Source organism: Malus sylvestris, chromosome 13 (assembly GCF_916048215.2).
Source record: "Malus sylvestris chromosome 13, drMalSylv7.2, whole genome shotgun sequence".
Classification (NCBI taxonomy): Eukaryota; Viridiplantae; Streptophyta; class Magnoliopsida; order Rosales; family Rosaceae; genus Malus; species Malus sylvestris.
The window spans coordinates 43,010,684-43,018,183 of NC_062272.1; the positions used below are offsets into that span (position 1 = coordinate 43,010,684).

At 49.0% G+C, this 7,500-nt stretch overlaps 1 long non-coding RNA gene across 1 annotated transcript in view; it reads left to right on the forward strand.

Moving 5' to 3' along the window:
* Window positions 1-3,791: 3,791 nt before the first annotated feature.
* LOC126597266 (uncharacterized) overlaps window positions 3,792-7,500 on the forward strand; it is a 126,511-nt gene continuing 122,802 nt past the window's right edge. Inside the window, exon 1 of the long non-coding RNA XR_007614197.1 lies at window positions 3,792-3,874. This is a non-coding gene — a long non-coding RNA (uncharacterized LOC126597266). The remainder of the gene's footprint in view (window positions 3,875-7,500) is intronic.

Sequence of the window (7,500 nt, forward strand, 5' to 3'; positions counted from 1 at the left end):
GTGAATCTATCGACCACGACGAAGATAGATCCACATCCATCAGACTTGGGCAAATGTGTGATGAAATCCATGGTTAAACATTCCCATGGTCTTGATGGGGTGGGAAGTGGTTCCAACAGTCCTCCCGGTTGCTTTTGTTCCACTTTGTCTTGTTGGCACACAAGACAAGTCCTCACGTATGAATCTACATCATCTCGCATTTGTGGCCAATAATAAGCATCGCTCACCAAAGCCAACGTGCGGTGAGTGCCAGGATGTCCTGCCCACATTGAGTCATGGCACTCCTTAAGGATTTCTTTCCTTAAGCTTCCCCACTTTGGGACATAGATCCGCTTGCCTTTGGTGTATAGCAAGCCGTCGTCAAGCCAAAACCTTCTTGTCTTCCCATCCTTGACAAACTCCACAATGTTCTTGGCTTGGACGTCATGTGATAAACCTTCTCGGACACGGCCCAAGAGATGGCTTTGCGGCTTGAGTACCGTAGCCATTAACTCTACTCGTCTACTTAGAGCATCGGCCACCACGTTCTCCTTTCCTTGCTTGTACTCTAGCTTGTAATCAAACTCCGCTAAGAACTCTTGCCACCTTGCTTGCTTAGGTGTGAGCTTTTGTTGGGTTTGAAAGTAGCTAGTGGCAACGTTGTCCGTCTTGATGATGAATGGGGTTCCAAGCAAGTAATGCCTCCAAACTCTAAGGCAATGGATGATGGCGGTCATCTCCTTTTCATGGGTCGTGTACCTCTTCTCGGCATTGTTTAGCTTGCGACTTTCATAGGCTATCGGATGTCCCTCTTGCATCAACACTCCTCCTATGGCAAAGTCGGAAGCATCAGTGTGCAACTCGAATGGCTTACTAAGGTCGGGCAACCTTAGTACAGGCTCCTCCATTAGGGCCTTCTTCAACCTCTCAAAGGCCTCTTGACACTGGTCCGTCCATTCCCATGTCTTGTTCTTCTTAAGAAGGTCTGTTAAGGGTGCCGCTATGGCTGAATACCCTTTTATGAATCTCCGATAGTAGTTGGCTAGCCCCAGAAAAGATCGTAGTGTTGGTACCTTGGTCGGCGGTTCCCACTCTTGAATGGCCTTGATCTTGCCCTTTTCCATCATAAGTTTCCCCTCCTTTATCTTGTGGCCAAGAACTTCTACTTCTTTTGTGGCAAAGGAGCATTTCTCCTTCTTGACATAGAGTTCATGCTCCCGAAGGGTCTTGAACACTATGCGCAAGTGCTTGACGTGCTCCTCCAATGTCTTGCTATAGACAACGATATCATCAATGTAAACCACGACAAACTTGTCAAGATAAGGATGGAATACCTTGTTCATCAATGTGCAGAATGTTGCGGGGGCATTGGTTAGACCAAATGGCATGACTTTATACTCGAACGCTCCATATCTGGTCACCATCGCCGTCTTCGATTCGTCTCCAGGGGCTATCCTCACTTGGTAGTATCCCGATCGAAGATCTAACTTTGTGAAGTACCTTGCTTCACCAAGTTGATCGAATAAGTCGGCGATCAACGGAAGTGGGTACTTGTTCTTGATGGTAATCTTGTTCAATGCTCTATAGTCGATGCACAACCTTAGGCTACCTTCTTTCTTGCGTTGGAACAAGACGGGTGCACCATATGGGGACTTGGAGGGTTGGATGTAGCCAGCATCAAGCAGCTCGTTGAGTTGCTTCCTCAATTCCTCCAACTCGGGTGGCGACATCCTATAAGGTGATTTGGAGGGAGGCTTAGCACCAGGCTCCAACTCAATTGCATGGTCGACCTCTCTCCTTGGTGGCAACTTCTTTGGCAGTTCCTTAGGCATCACGTCCGCAAACTCCACAAGGACGTCTTCCACTTGTTTCGGCAAAGGCCCGTGCTTCTCCTCCCCTTCATTCAACATTAGGGTTGCAAGAAATGTGGCCTCGCCTTTCTTCCAAGACTTGGCAAATTGAATTGCCGACAAGTGCTGGGTACACTTCTTGGCTTGCCTTTCCAATGGCACTAGGCAAGGTTGTCTTCCGTCGGCCAGGATACAGAAAATATTGTAGAAGGGAATGGGAAAGGCTCGTACCTTGTCCATGAACTCTAACCCAATGACTACGCCATAGTCGTCCATCTTGACTACGGTGAAGTCGATTGTTCCCTTCCATGTGCCAATGTCTACGTGTACATTGCGCGCAACTCCAACAATGGGGGTGGCAGCGGAATTTACCGTCTTCACGCTACCGGGCTCCTTGGTGACTCGGAGGCCAAGCCTTGTGGCTTCCTCCGACGTCATGAAGTTGTGTGTTGCTCCCGTGTCCACCAACACACGCGTCGTCTTGTCACCAGTCTTGACGTCAACGAACAATGATCCTCCCCCAACTTGAGCCTTAGGTTGTGGGAGGGTTGTCTGGATGGCATTCAGTAGACGGATGCATCCCATCGTTGCATCGTTACTCTCCTCGGCCTTGTCCTCCTTGAAGGCCATAGCCTTAAGGGCTTTCTTTTGTGGGCAATCTCGCATCATGTGAGGGCCGTCGCATAGGTAACAAGTGGGTTGCCAAGACTTACCTTTGCCTTTGTCATGCTTATCGGCTTTCTTCTCCTTCGGTTTGCTTGTCTCGGCCTTGTCCTTCGGCTTATGTTCTCCCCCACTTCTCTCATGGTTACCCCTCTTCCCCGTGGACTTGGAATCACCTTGGTGGCTTGATTTAAACTCAATCAAGGATTCGGCAGCGGCAATGGCATCAGACAATGTTTGCACGTGTCTCCTTTGTAGTTCGAGTTTTGCCCAATTTTGCAATCCACTCATGAAGTACATGAGCTTGTCTTCCTCTAACATGTTGGGCACCTCGAATAACAAGCTCACGAAGGCGTTGACATAGTCTTTGACGCTCCCCGTTTGCTTGAGCCACCTTAGTTTCTCCTTGGCTTCATACTTGGCATTTTGGGGATAGAAGTGCAACATAAGATCTTTCTTAAATTCATCCCAAGTGGTGAGGGAGAACGTACCTTGCTCAATCTCCATGCTCCGACGACGCCACCACATAAGGGCATTGTCAGCTAAGAACATGGTTGCCGTTGAGATTTTGGACTCGTCATCTTCAAGCTTCAGGTACTTGAAGTATCGCTCCACGTTCCACACGAATGTGTCGAGCTCCTTTGCTTCCCTCTTCCCATTATAGGATTTGGGTTTAAAGGAGTCGATTACCTTGGAGTCCAACGCCTTGATTTCCCTCGACCCTTGCACGAATTGCTTCACGACTGCTTCTTTACAAAACGCCACATCTCCCTTGAGTTCCCTTGTGTCCTTTATCTCTTCTTGAAGTGCCACAAACCTTGCCTCTATGTTGTCAAGGTGAACCTGGACTTCCCTCCGCATCTTGTCTGCCATGGTGTTGAGAGCGCCAAGGAGCTCATCTCGCAGCCCTTCCACCAAGCCACGCAATTCATCCTTACCATTGTCCACCATGGTTTGGATTTCCTCCTTGTCGACAACGTCCTCATCAAGTCGAGTATCGAACTCGAGTATGGTTCGTTCCACCTTCTCGAGTCGCTCTTCCATGGTCTCCATCGATGCTTGCAAGTCCTTTAACTTTGGCTTGCTCTTGGCAACGTCTTGGACCTCGGCAGTACGCTCCCTTAGGTCGGAGACTCCGGACACCATCTCTCCACTTGCCATATCCTACTTTCCTTCAAGTGATTCACGAGCTTGGCTCTGATACCAGCTGTCACGGGATGACTCTTTAAGCCTTCCGCCCGTGCGGCACTTAGACTTGAATACCTCGATGAACAAGCTAAGTAAGCCTTCGAAGCCTCGCTTCCCCGGATTGAATCACAAAGAAAGCTAAGATAGCTTGGAGAATGCTAAGATCACTTAGAAGATGGGAGAAAGGAAGTTTTGTATTGAAAGTTAAGAGAGCTTTACAATTGCTTACAATTCTTGGATTCTTGGATGGTTTGGCCAAATGGCCTTGCCTCCTATTTATAGGCCTAAGTCACCTCCTCAATGGAGGGTTCTAGAATCCCCTACTTATATCCAAAAATATCTAGCATAGTTCTAGATACAACTTGCCTAATCTAGATTATTCTAGGTGAGGCTTAAATATGTACACTTGTGTGGAATGTTCCGGAATGCCCTAGATTATCTTGAATGCTCCGCCACGTTCTTGATTTCTCCGGGACGTTCCAGAAGCTTCCATGAAGACATGGCTTCATGGGCTTAGATATATGATGTCTTGGGCATTTTCTTTGTTTTTAACATGCGGCCCGTGACACTTGGATGTGGTAGCCGTTTCTCAGGCTCCCTCTCCGGAATCGAACCCTAATTCTCCGTCACCCGTCACCACCATGGTAGGCCACTATCCTACCATCGAAAGTTGATAGGGCAGATATTTGAATGATGCGTCGCCAGCACGATGGCTGTGCGATCCGTCGAGTTATCATGAATCATCAGAGCAACGGGCAGAGCCCGCGTCGACCTTTTATCTAATAAATGCGTCCCTTCCAGAAGTCGGGGTTTGTTGCACGTATTAGCTCTAGAATTACTACGGTTATCCGAGTAGCAGGTACCATCAAACAAACTATAACTGATTTAATGAGCCATTCGCAGTTTCACAGTCTGAATTTGTTCATACTTACACATGCATGGCTTAATCTTTAAGACAAGCATATGACTACTGGCAGGATCAACCAGGTAGCATTCCTCTTCGACGCCGGCGCCGCACGAGACAGACGACCTTGACGGTCGACGGCTCGCGACGGGCACGACAGTCGTACGCATCAAGCGACAAGGCTTCGATCGGACGGTCGGAGGCCGTAAAGACCCACCGCCCCTTCAGCGTTCCGCATCCGAGATGTCGACCGGAAACTCGAGCACCGAAACTGCACCGCAACGAGTGCGGCTCGTCCGGGACACGAGCACCGCCACGATGTCGTCCTCCCGCCGGCAAGGCCAGCAAGAGGAGGAAAGGGACGACGAGAGGCAGCATTCCTTCGCAATAGGTAGCCAAAACAGAAACCCATCTTGCGCGCAGGACGAATCTTGACGCGTCAATGAAGCGGGGTACGAGACGACAGTTCGATGCCGAAGCACGGAGCCTGCCGTCGAATACAACCCAATTACCACTCATACACCGTCGCGTTAGCCAAACCCAGCACCGCCCAACGAAAAACACGTCTCGACTATCCCAACAAAGGGACGCGTCTCGAGTGCAGATACACCGGGTAGGAGCCGAGCCGCACCGCTAGGCATGAAAACACATACGAAGGCAACAGGTACGACCGAATGGTTCAACGGCTACCGAGAAGCTTCGTCGACGCCGCACGAACTCGCTTTCGACATGCAACGTGGGTTGGGAAGGACCTAACACATAGCACCAACCCCTTATCTATGCACGCCTAGAACAAGCACGAACTTTGTTTTCGAACCCCTCTTGACCGTCAAACGAGGGACAAGCTTCTTCACCACCGCCGCACGAACCCGCACTCAAACATGCTAGTGCACTGCGAGGGCCCTTTCGGACCACACTAAGCCGAACCGACACTAGCATTGCCAAGAACAAGCCCGAGCATTGCTGATTACAAAGCTCCGCAACAGGGACAACCGAAAGAGAGGGACAAACTTCTTCATCGCCGCCGCGAAGACAAATCTTCGACATGCTAGTGAACTGGGCGAGCCCGTCGGAAAACAAACGTCCATGGACTGCATTGCCGTGCGCCCACTAACACGCCTAGGAGAAGCCTGCGCATTGGTTCATCCAAAGCCGAACCCTCCCTAATATCCAACAATCCGAGGGCAACCGAGGGTTGAAAACATGCATGTCGAGAAAAACACCCACCCGCTCCCAAGCAAAAGAAAACAAACCCAACCCAAAAGTTTAAAGAGAAAACATTTTTCCCAACCCGCTATTTTTCAAAACGTTTTTTCCACCCCGCTTAAAACCATTTTGTCCCCCTTTTAATTTTGAAAACGAAAACATTTTTGTTTTGTTTGAAAACATTTCAAAACATTTCAAAACATTTGAAAAAATTTAAAAAAAAAAAAAAAAAATTTTGAAAACGCACCCATGGTGGCGGCGGCGGCGGAGGGGGACCGCCACCGTCGCCGCCACCATGGGCGGGAATGTCCCAAACCCGACACATCATATATACCGAGGCAACACGTGATGATGTGCGGGAATGTCATCCCTAGACCGATGGTGCAGCCTGCATGCCATGCTTGGGATTTTTGACATGCAGGGAGCACCACCCCCCTATATAGCATATTATGCTGTTATGGCACTGCCAGGAGGAGACATCAGTTTTCGCGAGGAGTCATATTGGGCCATGATTTAATCATGGCTTGGAATTTGAACGAGATTTTTTGCAGGGATGTACATATATATGCAAGGGATTTTCAGAAAAAAATTCAGACTTTGTTGAGCATGGCAAGTATTTTATTTTATTTTTTGAAGTCGGGAAATTGGGAAAATCGTAAAAAAAAATCGGTGCGAGATTTTTCAAATCCGTAAGTTCAAGGACCTTCTAAAAATCATATACTAACTATATGGTGCGGGTTGTGCGGGGAAATTATCAATAAAAATGGGACTTGACATTGTTTGTAGATTTTCGACGCGTTTCGACATGCCTGCTGTGCAATTTGACATGTCAGAGTGGGCGCTAGCCTCGCTTGCTGTCGACAGGAAGCGAGGCTAGTGGCGAGGCTAGCAGCGAGTTTTTTTAGTGCCAAGATGCGAGGCTTGGCATGTCATTGGCATGCCATGGTCGGCATTTGACATGCCAATGTCGACATTTTGCGAGGCTTGGCATGTCATTGGCATGCCATGCTCGACATTTTCCGAGTCTTGACATGTCATTGGCGTGCCATGGACATGTCATGGTCGACATTTTGCGAGGCTTGGCATGTCATTGGCATGCCACGGTCGACATTTTGCGAGTCTTGACATGTCATTGGCATGCCACGGTCGACATTTTGCGAGTCTTGACATGTCATTGGCATGCCATGGACATGCCATGGTCGACATTTTGCGAGTCTTGACATGTCATTGGCATGCCACGGTCGACATTTTGCGAGTCTTGACATGTCATTGGCATGCCATGGACATGCCATGGTCGACATTTTGCGAGGCTTGGCATGTCATTGGCATGCCATGGTCGACATTTTGCGAGGCTTGGCATGTCATTGGCATGCCATGGTCGACATTTGACATGCCAATGTCGACATTTTGCGAGGCTTGACATGTCATTGGCATGCCACGGTCGACATTTTGCGAGTCTTGACATGTCATTGGCATGCCATGGACATGCCATGGTCGACATTTTGCGAGGCTTGGCATGTCATTGGCATGCCACGGTCGACATTTTGCGAGTCTTGACATGTCATTGGCATGCCATGGTCGACATTTTGCGAGGCTTGGCATGTCATTGGCATGCCATGGTCGACATTTGACATGCCAATGTCGACATTTTGCGAGGCTTGACATGTCATTGGCATGCCACGGTCGACATTTTGCGAGTCTTGGCATGTC